The sequence below is a fragment of the Papaver somniferum genome, chromosome 6, assembly GCF_003573695.1.
Source record: "Papaver somniferum cultivar HN1 chromosome 6, ASM357369v1, whole genome shotgun sequence".
NCBI classification, from domain to species: Eukaryota; Viridiplantae; Streptophyta; class Magnoliopsida; order Ranunculales; family Papaveraceae; genus Papaver; species Papaver somniferum.
The window spans coordinates 73864993-73880798 of NC_039363.1; the positions used below are offsets into that span (position 1 = coordinate 73864993).

At 35.4% G+C, this 15806-nt stretch overlaps 1 long non-coding RNA gene across 1 annotated transcript; it reads left to right on the plus strand.

The window, feature by feature from the left end:
* The first annotated feature begins 1470 nt into the window (after positions 1-1470).
* On the plus strand, positions 1471-6372 carry LOC113285768. Its single transcript, XR_003328925.1, has 6 exons — positions 1471-1633; positions 1816-1900; positions 3972-4099; positions 4514-4598; positions 4732-5155; positions 6087-6372. It is a non-coding gene; the product is annotated as an uncharacterized LOC113285768 (long non-coding RNA).
* The last annotated feature ends 9434 nt before the right edge of the window (positions 6373-15806 follow it).

Consider the following 15806-nt stretch of genomic DNA (forward strand, 5'->3'; position numbering starts at 1 on the left):
CAAAATTTTAACAAAAGAACAGATTTGGATACGTGAATATTTGGGTAATGTGGCACAAATTCGTACATTTTTTTCAAAAATCTGCCTCTACTTCAAGTGAGAGCTACCGACAATGATAAAAATAAAAACAGGTTAATGGTTAACGTGGAGAGATGCTGCAAGTCTGCAAATACTCATTCCCTAAAAAAAGGTTCACCTCATTATGATTTAAGCAAAAGAAAAATCTATGGAGGAGGTAAACTGAATATATTCTCCAACCAATCTGGCATAAAGCTTTTCAAGTAAATAGACGGATTTTTGCAGGGGACTTCTTCGTAAGCTAGAGTGTGTCTTTGTATAACAGATGAGATACTTCCTAAAAGCTCAACGTGCTTTAGAACATATACTCTAAAAATTTGGGAAGATGAATGAAGATTGAGTAACCAAATTCATACGCGAGATTGAAACGTGATAAGCTATTACATCTCTCTTATCTTTTGGAAAATCACAAGATGTTCAGTGCAACTTTATATAGGCTTCTCTCCATTGGCCAATGACTAGGTAATTAATGAGACTACTAAAAGAGGATATTGGGAATGTGTAACCGATGGACTAATGAAGGTAAATAAATAATAGGAATTTTTAACCGTTAAATAATGTTCATTTGTGTTATGCTTTAAATAATGGCGATGTACCATTTGGAGTGTTCTTTATGTGGAGAAACTATAGATGTTCATCCATATGTAAAAACACATAATAGTGGTTTGATCGTGACCGTCCTTTATGTACCGAAACTGTCTATCTAAACACACGCACTAATGATTTGATCATGGCCGTCTTTTATGTGTCCAAACTATAGATGACCGTCCAAATTCATATACTCTAAAAATTTGGGAAAATGAATGAAGATTGAGTAACCAAATTCATACGCGAGATTGAAACGTGATAAGCTATTACATCTCTCTTATCTTTTGGAAAATCACAAGATGTTCAGTGCAACTTTATATAGGCTTCTCTCCATTGACTGGGTAATTAATGAGACTACTAAAAGAGGATATTGGGAATGTGTAACCGATGGACTAATGAAGGTAAATAAGTAATAGGAATTTTTAACCGTTAAATAATGTTCATTTGTGTTATGCTTTAAATAATGGAGATATACCATTTGGAGTGTCCTTTATGTGGGGAAACTATAGATGTTCATCCATACGTAAAAACACATAGTAGTGGTTTGATCGTGACCGTCCTTTATGTACCGAAACTGTCTATCTAAACACACGCACTAATGATTTGATCATGGCCGTCTTTTATGTGTCCAAACTATAGATGACCGTCCAATGAGAAAAACACCATTGTCCTTTATAATATATATATATAGTGAACGATTTAGTCCAAAATGATTTTTTTTTGTGACAAAAATACCCATGAACATTTCTTCTTCATCGTTGGTTTTGATTTCTTGGTTTCATTTGTCGAAACTAAATAGAGCTCTCCATTTACTCCGGTTAAAGACGGCATCATAAGATTTTGACAAAACTAGCACGAATTCGATTCATGATCAGGGTTACATCATTTTAGGCGTCTCTACCTTCCCCATTTCTCTCAACACCGAAGAATCTATGGAAGAAGATCTCAAATTAAATAAACAGATCTGGTAAAATTTCATCTAAATCTTAAACAAAACTCATTAAATTTTATGCCAGCAGTTTGTTTTTAATATTTCTCTACAATCTTATTACAATTTCTTTTATGATGCTTTAGGTATTCATTTTATTTCGATGAGTTATCAGATGCTATTCTTTTCTTATATCTAAAGTTTTTTTTTTAATTAAACAGAGTTTTTGTCGAGGAGAAAACGAGTTGGAACCGTAAATTTTGGTTTCATGGCGATTCTATTTGAGCTGTCTACTAGTAATCACTGGTAATTTCATCCATCTAATTCCTTTAATTTCTGTAAATTTGATCTCATCTGTGATTTTAGTTTTGAGAGGGATTTAGGTTTTTGTTGTTTTTTTTTGTTGAGTAGGTATAAATTTCATATGAAACGATGAGTTCTGGTGAAAACATATGAGCTTTTGTGAGTATTGTTGAATGTATATCTCATTTTAAAGACAGAGAGGGAATAAGATTGTAGGGATTTGGAGAAATTTTGGAGATCATTGTGGTATTTTGTTTGTGTTTGTTTGGCTTGATTAATTGTAGCTGGATATTGTAAACTTGTTTTGTTTATGCTATACATTTTGTTGGTATTGCTGAAATGTTAGCTAGGCATCTCCAGGCACCAAAAGAGACGAACTTAATCAATTACCGACTACCAAAGTTAGCTGTTTATTAGTTGTCAGTACCACCATATGGATTCCACGTCGTAGTATGGGAAGAAAATAGACGCTTTCGCTTATTTGGGAAAGTAAACTCCATTAGGAGTTAGGTGGATGACGTGGACATTTTACAACCACATTTCCTTTGTGGGTTGTGTTAAATATCAGGCAGGGGTCATTTGTTTGTTGTTCTTTTAGCTATGTTACTCGTTGTGAGAATATTGTGATAACTGATAAGGTAATGTAGGAATTAAAATGTTTATTACTAGAAATTTTGTGAATCTTGACTTAATTCGGGTGCTCTCTTAGAGAGAAATCAAAGTTGCTCGCTTGCTTAGAGCAGATTGTTAAGCTAGCCAAACGGGTACTATTATTCCCTTGGAATCTTCTGGTAGCTCAAAATTGTTAGGATCATACTGTTTAAGTGAAGTTTTACAATCAAATACAATGATGCGATTTTGGTTAATCATCATTTTCATGAGCTCATGTCAAACGTGGTATAGTGACGTTTGTGATGTATAAATCAGCAAAAAGAAATGCTACACTACTATTGGGGCAACACCAGGCTTCCAAATTAACAAGAAGGTCAATGATCCCTGCCAGTTACAATAAATAATTTTTAAACTTCATTAGGGAGTTCTTGGTGACTACTAGGTGGTTCATTAAAGTGCTGATTCGGCTTCTCTAAATGTCTTTCTTCCATAGTTCTACTCTAGTTTGTATCTGTGATGTCATATTATATTTCTGTTAAGCTTGCTACTACCCGTCTTGTTTGCTCTTCTAGATAGAAAGTATACCTTATCTAAGCATTAGGCATTGAGGAGCATTAATTTGATTTGACATGCTACAAGTGACTGCTAAGAACTGTTTGAAGTTTCTGAGGGATGCAGTTCTTTGGAGGCTCTGAGGTCAGTCCATCACCTCCCATATCCAGTGGTGCTGGGAACCGTGCTCACATGATGTACGTGTTTAATAGGAATGGTGTGTGTTTGCTGTACAGAGAGTGGAATAGACCTCTCAGAACCCTTAGTTCCCAACATGTTCTTATCGATTGAAAACGGTTTGTTCGAAAATACATGTTTGTAGTGATAATTATACTTCTTTATTCTGATGAAAAATAATGTAGTATCTCAGGAGTATAGCAGTCCCCCTAATCGTCAGTTGTCAATCTTGCATTTTGTTTCAAGGATTCTTATGGTAAGAAAACTCTCCTAATTTAGATAAAAGAACCTCTTCCTTCATATTTAGAAAAGATTTGCATTGATTTACTTTGTACATATTGAACAGTTCTAGGGTGCAATTCTACCAGTATCATCTCCGACCTTGCAGATCAAGCTGTTATATAGTTGCAGCCTAGAAAGGATTGATTATTATTCGCTATATATATATAACTGTAGTTCCTTTGCTTAGTAACAATGAAAGAGAAATGTTAGTGATTACGAAGGATACGTGTGTTCAGTATTTTTCAGTATCATCTCCGATCTTGCAGCTTATGAATATTTTGGTACGTGTACATAATTGTGCACATGTTGATTTTTAATATGTACATAATTGTACACGTTAATTTTTAATGTGTGCATAGTTGTGCACATGTTGATTTTATGTACACATAGTTGTACACATGTTGATTGATGAGATCTGTTTGATGACGACATCTAATTTATCTTATTGCAGGATAAATGGCAATACATGCTAATTAGGATCATACTTGGCCTTTCAGTGTTATGATCTGTGCTCGTTTTATTGCTATGGTCACAAAGCCAATATTGGTACATGACCCTGCACGGGTCAGTGGAGTTCATGTAAGGATCATAATAAACTCAACCTAAATGTTCACTCTAACCTATTTGTGCCTTTTTTTTTTGCATGAATATTTCGTAGTAACTGCAGATTACCTTGGCTTTTATGGATTATCTTTTGATTGTATCGTGCATAGCTTACCAGCTTTTGCACATTTTGGTATTGAATTTTTATTGTGTACATAATTGTACAAGTTAATTTTTAATGTGTACACAGCTGTACACATGTTGATTTTACAAGTAATAAATTCTGCTCATTCTTTTTTCTTTCCGCGTTGTGACATGTAGCATTGTATGGCTCACAACATGTTGTTTATACAATATCGGTAGGTGTGTACTTACTGGTGCACCTGTGTAGTTCCCATGAAATAGAATTGTTTGTAAGTGAATACATTTAATTGGTTACGTGTTTTGTAGGGGGTGTACATATTGGTGAACCAGTGATGCCTGTTTTGTAGGTGTGTACGTATTGGTGTACCTTCGAAATCCCATGAAAAAATAGGTTTGTTGGGGATTATGAATGATCAATTTTATGCATGTTATGTAGGTGTACATTTTGGTACGCCAGTATAATTCCCATGAAAAATTAGGTTTGTGTATGGTTATAAATGATCGGTTTTATACATGTTTTGCAGGGGTATGCATAAATAACTAGGTCGTAATCAGGAGTCTGTCTCCTTAATGTGGAAAGTGTAAACTGGTGCACCAGTCTATTTCCTATGAGAAATATCATGTTTATGGGTAAGAATGCTTGATTTCGTAAATATTTCGTAGGTGTGTACATACTTGTGCACCAACGTATTTTCCATGAAAAAGTAAGTACAAACGTGAGTACGAATGAGCGGTTTCATGCTTATTTTATAGGTGTGTACAAAGTAGTACACATGTGAAAATAATGGCTCCACAAGCTTATGTTTGGTATCATTATATAGTCTTATCATGCTTTTGATTAGATGATCTAATCTGTTTCCACTTTTGCACGACAACGAACGAGCCAAAGATTCGATGAGCTTCCACGTCTAACCTGACTTAAATGTTTTACTGTACTGACAAAGAGAGGTATGTTTTATATTTTAATATACTGGTATCCTTGGACTAATCTTAGTTCAGTCTTACATAATGCTCAAAAGAATGATACTATGTAATCCTAGTGATCTTCGAAATGCAATAAAGGATGTTTATTCTAGCAGTGCATGGTTTGTAGAGTTGTCGATATAGCTTGACAGTGTCTTTCTATAAGTGTACATATTGGTGCACCTGTATTGTAACAGTACATATTGGTACACCTGGAGTACAAGTGTACATATTGGTATGTTGTTTGTATCACAAAGATACCTCAATGGGAAAAGTAGGCCAATTGACAGAATCTGGAGGAAACACATGTTTACATAAACTAAATCACAATGTAAAAGAGATTGATTGGGTTGTTTATATGGGTGATAGCCAAATAGACGGATTTGTTACCAAAGGGAAGGGTATAAACTGACTGCTAGTTTTAGAAATGAGGGGTCTGAGAGTTGTGGTGTTGAAGGATGGATTTATACTTCTTTGGACAGTTAAATGGGAGGCCAATTTTTTTTTGATGGTTCAAATCCGTCTGAGTTTCCACGTTATGGCCTCATTGATATATAGCGTCTGCTATGGGTATTGTGTTGGATTTTGCTAGGCTCTCGTAAATGTTTACATAGTTGTGCACCATTGTCCAGTTTCATGGATATATTGCATATTTTTTGAGTATGGATGTTGAATTTTCTGGTTAATTGTATATATATATATATATATGTATATATGTAGTTGTACACATTATCCCTTCTGCCATATTTTGTGCAGTTAGGCCCAAATGGATTGTGTCTCTTTAAGTTAATAACTGACTAACTTTTTACTTTGATCGCTTTCTTTGCTTTGTTTCTTATGTTGTTGTTGGTGAAAGATTATCACTTCTTTTTCAAGCTATGGTTTCTAATGTTTTATTGTTTTGTCCTTGATGCAGGTTAACTGCTAAACCATTCTATGCAAATCCAGACATTATTCAGCTAGAGCTTGGCGTGGAGTGGCAGTTTGGCTATTGAATGTTGGATTTTCTGTGTTTTTGTTAATGTGTACATAGTTGTACACTAGTGTGAATTAAAAATTATTAAAAGTGGAAATTATATAGTCATAAGCGTACTCTTTTTGTAGACCTCGAAAAGAGCTTTCCGAATATATAAAGTTTGTGAATTTTGGACGAACGGTTTGAAAGATAAATTGTTTTTTAGTTATTTATACATTATTTAAAATTGTTGACATCATCATGAGTCATTTTGGACTAAAATGCAAATATTTGGACTAAATTGTAAATAATAAAGGTTATTAGTGTACTTTCCATATATTTGGACCAATCTGTACCTAGTTAACTCGGGATGGACTAAACCGTACTTTTGGACTGATTTTTGGACTAAACTGTACTTTCCCTTACTTACTTACCCTAGAATAGTTTTGTGAAATTATGATAGAAATCGCGAGCACAGTTCCTAGTAATTTATTTTCCTCTGTGATGAAGTGCCATGGTGGGACGACCGATCGAAGAAATCGGCACGAAAGTATTATTTTTCCTGACGCGGCGGAAAAATATTATTTTTCCTGATACAGAGCGAAAGTATCATTTTTCCTGACACGAGATGAAAGTATCATTTTTCCTGAAACGGAAAATTAGCCGATGCATAAACCAAAATATGGCTGCATAATGTGTGATGCATCCTTTGTGGTGGTTTGCTTAATGGCTATGCATTCAGTTTTCAAAAATTGCGCCTAAAGTGAAAGTATCACTTTTCTTGAAACGGAGGGAGTACGTCGTTTTAATAGTTGCAATGGAAAATAAATTGAAGCATAAACCAAAATATAGCTACATAAAGTATTATGTATCCTTTTTGGTGGTTTGCATAATGGATATACATTTAATTTTCGAAAATTGTTCCTAAAATGGTAAACACTTCCGAATTTTTCGTAAAAACTCTAAATTTGATATTATTGTTTGTACTCGTTGCGCACATTTTTTTAATATCATTCCAACGAGATAAAATTTGTAAAATTCTAAGGAACGGATTTTTATATATGTGATATTAAAGTTTGGTTGCCAATTATACCCCTAAAAGAATAAGATACATAAGGACAATTCCTATGGCAATGGCCAAATTATTTTTTTTGTTGAGCCAGGTGGATTTCCAAACTGGCTTTTCCACTATGGTAAAGGACTGGGCGTTTGATAACTAAGCGCGCGAGAGCGAAATACAAACGCTAGCGCCCGTGGATAAAACGCTGGCGGACGTTGCACAAACGCTGGCGTTTGAACCAAGGTCGCCAATGGCTACTTTCCAACGGTCACCGGAACCAATAGTTTCTACCTCCATAAATACGGCTCGAGTTTGATCTCACAAATTCATAACAATCTTTCATCCGATCAATCTTTTCTTTCAATTGCTTTCAATTTTTAATCATGAATTCTGATTTTGATTCTTCTGGGGAAGATATGGCGATGGATGAAATGTTGTATGAAGAAGATGAAGAAACGTGTATGGAGTTTTTGCGTCAAATGGATGAAGATGCAGATCAAGATAGAAGAAGGCGAAATTTTATGTTGCAATTACAATCCGGGATCATACCAAAGTCTTTAGAGCCATACGAAGTTGCGACTAGAAGATGGACGTGGCGAGATCGACATTTTTACCACGAAAAGATGATGCTTCATTATTTTAATCATGATTGTGCCTATTCCGATGAGGATTTTCAGCGACGATTCCGCATGGGCCGCAACTTGACGCAAAGGATTATTGCCGAGCTTTGTCAAGTACAACCTTTATTTAATTATCAGTATGATACACGACATGTACGAGGTTTTAGTCCCGAGCAAAAGGTCACTGCAGCCCTCCATATATTATGTTACGGGGTACCGACGGATGCCACGGATGATTACATCCGTATTGGGAAAACTACCGCCTTTAGGTATCTCAAATTATTTTGCAAAACAATAGTCGAGCATTTTGGTCCAACCTTTTTAAGAAAGCCTACTCAGGAAGATGTTCAAAGAATAACTGCATAAAACACCGAGAAGGGTTTTCCAGGAATGCTAGGTATTCTTAACTGCATGCATGGGCAGGCCAATATAAGGGTCATTATCAAAACCAACTGTAATTTTGGAAGCTTCAGCTACTTATGATTGTTGCTTTTGGCATGCCTTTTTTGGACTCCCGGGTTCAAATAACGATCTCAACATTTTATATAAGTCACCACTGTTTGAAGATCTTAAGAATGGTGTCACGTCGCACTGTATTTCACCATCAACGGTCAACACTACACTTAGGGTTATTATCTAGCAGACGGAATCTATCCAGAATGATCAACTACGGTTCAAGCTTATAAACAGGTAGGTTTTGGACCGACGTCTTCGAATGATATGAAGTACTTTAACTAAGGCTGCACAAGAACCGAACCAGAACCGGTGTACCGGACCAGAACAAGAAATTTTGGATCAGAACCGGACCGGAACCGGTGTAACCGGTACAGGGAACGAGAATAGAACAGGAGAACCGGTGTTGACCGGGACAGGTACCGGTTCTTACCTAATTCCTGGCCACCCCGGACCGATTGTACTTAGTAATATTCTGACCATAGATTATGAAATTAAAATTAACCTTAACCGTCCACTTAACATATATAATCCTAATGACCTAGCCTCTTTCACTTGTTTCTCTTCTCCATTTCTTTTTCTTCTTCACCTCTCTACAGAGAGTTGCCGCCCCCACCTCTCACCATTACAACCTCCGCCACCAAAATTACCACCATCTTAGTCGTTCAACTATCTTGTTCTTTACTTTTGTTTCTACTTTTTCTTCTTCAAAGACAAGGAGCGGAAGAAATACTTTTTATTACTTTTTCTTCATCACTGTCTAGAATAAGGTAATGGTTAATTCTTATTAATTCTTATTCTTTTTCTATTTCTCTTTACTTCGATTTGTTTGTCTTTACTTCTATTTTGGTTCAATTTTGTTTCAGTTTTTAGGGGATCTCAGTAAAACGAAATCCTAGGTTTTATAACTTGGGGTTTTTCAAGAACGAGTATTATGTATGATTTTTATTTATTTGCATGATATCCAATCATCTGTTAATGAATAATGATAACTAATTGATGTTTTAGGGTTTTGATGATTTCATTCTATTGTTTTTTAGGGTTATGAGATGTTTTTCTATGAAGTAATTACTAAAGATGATGGAAGAGATCTATGGGGATGTCATTAGAAATACACAAGGCATATTCAGTAGCTGATGATGATTGGAGTAGAAATCTAAATGATTTTGATAAAGCTGCATATCAATCTTGGTTATTAGGTCCTGGTGATCAGAAGAAGAAAAAATATGTTGATTTGGTTGTATCATTGTGATAAAAGATTTTTTTTTGGGGGGTTATAGTAAAAAGGTTCGTTTCAGACTTGTGAAGGAAATGAAATTTTTAGATTTAATAAAATTATATATATACATAAAAAATTGTCACAGGATGAAGAGACACTAGGACGCGAGATTTCACTACTTTTCATATTATTGTGGTTCAGTCATTAACTCTAGACAATATAGCTCAAACAAAAGAAATTGTGACTCTAACTCTTTTCCAAAAATAGATTTCACAAAACATTATCTGTAAGTCGTAAGCATGACGCATCAAAAGTAATTTAAACTAAGCATGCGACATCAGACAAAATAACACATAATTAATAGAAATCATAAAACAATTAAATCTATGCAAAATAAATTATATAAATAATTAATTCATTTACCACAATCATTAAAAGTTGCTTCCTCCGTTGCCCCAGTGATATGGTTTAGCTCATCATGATGAAAACACGATCAAAATATTTTATTATGGCTCAAATGGTGTTTACAAAGAAGAGAAAGGAGAAAATCAAATTAAACCGGAAATTTTCAACGTTTATAGTCGTTGCAAACTCACTGTTACAAAGAATAACTGTAAACTGTCGCAGATAACAGTTTTATTTCTTAAGCATCAACGACAGTGTTTTACGACTGTCTTTGTGCGTCTGTTCTTCATTATTTTTCTGCTGCTGCTGCAGATTTCTCTGCAGCACTTTTCTCGACTCTGTGGCTTTCCCCAATCACTCAACCCCCGTTCTATGACATCCCAGAAGCATTTATATAGTCACACCACCTCCAAATCTCCGCCATCAATTCGAATAATCTTCCACTAATGAGTTTTATTCTCGGAAAATATTTTCTACCAGAGTTACGTAATTATTTCCTTCTTTACCTTGTTCACGCGTCTGCATGGTGTTGACATTCTACCACCATGTTTATTACGTGTCTCTGATGAAGTAACGCACGCTGTATACACACGAAATCATTCCAAAGATAGCTAAAAATCCCGAGAATATCTTCCATGTGACGTGCTTTCCCTGTTTTTCTTCTCTCGGATTAACTAGCCAATTTGGATCGAAACCAACACCCATATGACGCCTGTTAAGCCCAAATAAACCTTTCCGAAGAATTACAGCGATTTAATCTCGCTAAAACACTTCCAAATCACGAACCAAAAATCTGCCAGAGAATAACTTTCTTTTCCCGCCAAAAATTGATTTTGAATTTTGAGAAGATGACCTCCCCCTATCCTGTATAGGTGTCCGAATAGCAGATGCTTTGGGGTGACCTGGGGGTGCCCCTTAGTAATTAGGTTACCCCTTATCCAAACTTGGGAGTCCGAATAATACGTGTCCTCCGGGTGCCAAAATCAACTTTTCGAGCCGAATTTTCCAAAAATATTTATTTCCAAAAAATACCTACAAATACATAAAATACCAAAACTAGTACAAAATCGAGTGCCAACAATATATAGTATTGAGATCAAATTAGACACAAAAATGTGTCTATCAAATACCCCCAAACTTATTATTTGCTAGTCCTCGAGCAAAATTTATTCTTGAAAAGTGACCGAGTTAATCTCGGGTGGGTTTATCAGAGGTGTACCCACAAAAACCAATACTCCAGACCCTAGCTATCTACGCAGAATCTTGGAAGGCACTAAAAAATCTCCTTGGTTGGCATACAATCATTGACTATAGGAGGAAGTACCCTGATGCGAAATTCCTATTGTTGTATACGAGTTTGCACTCAAGCATACTAAAATTAATATAAAGTAACAGAGCTCTACTCAGGTAGTTTCTGGACATCATAAATCGGAGTCAACCAATCACATGGATAGATTAAGAAGATGGATGTAGAGAAAAACGTAGATGATGTTAACTAAGGTGAACTTATCCTAATGGACTGAGATATTGGTCTAGACTAAAGGGTTCCAGTGGTTGACTTTGTTGAATTTATTCCGGTTGGTCTAATGGTCTAGTCTCAATCAATTTTTTTTTTGGTATCTCAGTCACTCTACTTCACCCTAGTAATGGTAAAAAGGTAAAAAGAAAAAGAAGTGATCAGGATTCTTTCGATGTTTCCATCACGAGATATGTTGAAACTACCATGTTTTTTTTTTAATTCTAACACCTGAGCTCCGTGCCTTTATGAATAGACTCTTTAGATGTTTCCATCTAATCAGATTGGTTCCTCAACTCCTATAACCAAGATGTTCCCATCCACTTAGATTGGTTAGTGCAAACCTTAATAGACATAGATTTCTAGGCTCCGGAGTTTAATAATTGCAACAAAAAAGTTTCTCCCATACCCCCAAACTTAAATCTAACATTGTCCTCAATGTTCTAAAGATAATATTAAAAGCATGAACAAGGAGAAACGGTTACCATTTGAAGCAAAAGAGTTAAGGAAAGATATTACCGTGTTGCATGAGCATGGGATACCTCCCAAGAAGTGCTAAGTTTAAAGTCTTCAGCCAGACTTAGGAAAGGATTAGTCAACTCGAACCATAAAGTAACAGTCGAAATAACTGTGGGTCTTCAAAACTAAATAGAGCTGACTAAAGGAAACTGTAATGAACCAAGAAAGTGAACAAGAATAGCACGCCCTTATCTAGTTTCCTGATTAAGAAATTTATATATAATTGTGGTTCAGGTTCTATGAAAGGGTCTAGATAGAAAATTTTCATTGGCTGCGTTTCTTCATAGGTGGGATCCGAATAATTAGGTCCTAAAGTCTGGAAAAACTCAAATATGATCTTAGAAGCGCACAATAATAACCTAAATAACTGAGGATCCTCTAAGTCAATAAGATTTGACTTACATAATTGACCACAATGAGAGTAGTGGTCATTCTTAAGCAAATGTGTCGATTCTAATTTCCTAAAGCATTTAGGTTTAGTCTCATAACTTAATATTCGACACATTTGGAATATAAACGTTCCCACAGTTGGAAGAAAACTATTTGGTGGGAAAACAAAGTCAATCTGGGGATCATAGCCTGGCAAACCACATCAACCAGAGGATGGGTTTCTAACGACTGAGCTTCTTTCTGGACATCATTAGGTTCCGGAAAACGTGTATGAAGAGAATTTTGTAAAATGTTTGAGGCACATATGTCAAGTCCCAAGTGAGGGACCTTTCTAAGAGTGAAAGCACATGGATGATAACCACCCCCAAACTTAGAATTTTGGGTGTCTCTAGATAGACTAGCTACAATTTTCCTAATTTCTAGATCATCAGAATCCTGAAAGTGGTCAATTGCTTCTTGTAAATTATACTCAGGTGATGCGTCGTCACTCATATTTAAAATCTCTACGAGTTCATGTTCTTCTTCTAAGACTAATGTTTCTAAATTACTAGACTCTAAAAAAATATTCTCAGAATAAACTCGTTCCTCTAAACCATTACCGGCTTCATAATCCTCGTCTAAAACGGTGGTATCTCTAGTCAAATACTCGTCCTTTTGAATAGGTGAATAATTATTAAAATTATTTGGATTTGAACTAGAAATAATATTATCATTATAAATCTCATTGGGAGTAACAGTTTCCTCATTACTATGCCTATAAATTTCTTCATTACTACTATCCTCATCATCATAATAGTACAAAGATGATTGAACCTTATCTAAATAAGTAGTGTCTTTTATTCTAACCTCGTCCTCTAAATTAGGCAAATATTCACTATTGATATCAAGGGTAGAATTAGAATACCTATTTTGGAAATTTAGATTATTTCGAGCAGCATTACCCAACTGTTCATTTTCTGCTTCTAGACGTGCCTGAATTTCACTGAGCATAACACTTATACGTTCACCACTCTCGTTTATCATCTCAGAATATCGTGTACACTCTTCTTTTGAACTATTCATTGCAACTAAACGTTTATACGTCCTTTCAATCTGTTGTTGGGTCTCTTCTAGAGATGGAACATGTTCAGAAATATCATAATCATGACTAGTTTTCAAAAACGAGTAACCAGTACTACAGTGTTCCTGATTTTCTTGCTCGTAAGACCAATTCGCGTGTGGATAGTAATTGGGCTCACCATGGTATGAACCATTACTTTGAAAAGGTTGGCATTCCCAACCACTATTCCCACCATGGTCATAAAAATGATGATGTCCATATTCAAATTCAGGTCGATACTCATTGTATTGGCTTCTATCATACCAGTTCAAAATTCTTAATTGCAAGGGAATTCTACACAATCACAAACAAGGCTGACTCGACCAAATCAAACCTATAAAATCTAGCAAACAACAAGCATGATGGATCCACTTCGATTGTTTCTAGACTTGCTTCTATCTCTCGAAGGGGAATTCGTTACAATTTAAGCAAACCCTTCTGGAATCAATCCGAGTCAAAGTAAGTTGAATTGAGGCGAGGGAAGCTCAGTGGAGCTTTGATACCCAAGGCCTCACCGCTATCACAAGGCGGCGCAGTCACGCATTCAACTCAAAGAAACCATAATGAACTTCGAGGTGTGCTTAAGAAAGTAACCAATATCCTTCGAAATTTTTTCCTGATAAGCGCGATACCCTATCGGTCTCGTTCTAGTCAAGTTTTAAGCTTGGGTTCGCGTTAGGTTTCGTTTTCCTAAGGCGGGAAAGAAGGGAGCGGTGATGAAATCCGAACCCTTATATTGTATTGGCTAGGCCTTGCCCTATACTAGGAATTTAAAAACAGTCCAAATTTGTCCTCAATCAATGAATCACCTTAAGGAATACAGTAACTCGCTTACAGGAGATTCGCGAGTGTTTCGATGGACTTACCTCCCGTACCAGACGGGGGATGAACCGTTGAAGTCGACTCGGGCCACGACTCCTATGTCATGTACGAACCCGAGGGGCCGAGACGATATAGTAATCGTCGTCCTTCTCTGCAAACAGTTTGTATTTATTTATTTATTTATTTATTTATATTTTATTTTTAATTATATAACCCTTCCGTAGGGTTTAAAAAAAATGTCCAATGTTCAATGTCCGAAAAAAAAATGTCCAAAAATAAAAGATTACAAAAATAAAACCTTAATTACAGTTTCTAAAAAAAATTAATAATAATAAAAAAAATATCTAAAAAATAATAATAATAATAAAAAAAGTCCTTCGTCTTCTTTCCGTTCTTTTTGCTTTAAGCTTTGCTCACAGTCTTTATGAACAATCGCCAAAAATCTTTGACAACTTCTTCTTCTTTTTTTTTTCTTTTCGATCCAAGCCTCAAAACCTGTATCACATAGACAAACACCCAGAGAACGTAAAAAAGAACAAAGAAAAAATAAATCTAAAAAAAAAAAAAAAATTCTACCTAAACACAATTCCGCGTCGGCGGCACCAAAATGATTTAAGATTTTTTTTTGGGGTTATAGTAAAAAGGTTCGTTTCAGACTTGTGAAGGAAATGAAATTCTTAGATTTGATAAAATTATATATATACAAAAAAAATTGTCACAGGATGAAGAGACACTAGGACGCAGGATTTCACTACTTTTCATATTATTGTGGTTCAGTCATTAACTCTAGACAATATAGCTCAAACAAAAGAAATTGTGACTCTAACTCTTTGCCAAAAACAGATTTCATAAAACATTATCTATAAGTCGTAAGCATGACGCATCAAAAGTAATTTAAACTAAGCATGCGACATCAGACAAAATAACACATAATTAATAGAAATCATAAAACAATTAAATCTATGCAAAATAAATCATATAAATAATTAATTCATTTACCACAATCATGAAAAGTTGCTTCCTCCGTTGTCCCAGTGATAGGGTTTAGCTCATCATGATGAAAACACGCTCAAAATATTTTATTATGGCTCAAATGGTGTTTACAAAGAAGAGAAAAGGAGAAAATCAAATTAAACCGGAAATTTGCAACGTTTATATTCGTTGGAAACTCACTGTTACAAAGAATAACTGTAAACTGTCGCAGATGACAGTCTTATTTCTTAAGCATCAACGACAGTGTTTTACGACTATCTTTGTGCGTCTGTTCTTCATGTTCTTGAGTATTTGTCTGCTGCTGCTGCAGATTTCTCTGCAGCACTTTTCTCGACTATGTGGCTTTCCCCAATTGTTCAACCCACGTTCTATGACATCCCAGAAGCATTTATATAGTCACAGCACCTCCAAATCTCCGCCATCAATTCGAATAATCTTCCACTAATGAGTTTTATTCTCGGAAAATATTTTCTACCAGAGTTACGTAATTATTTCCTTCTTTACCTTGTTCACGCGTCTGCATGGTGTTGACATTCTACCACCATGTTTATTACGCGTCTCTGATGAAGTAACGCACGCTGTATA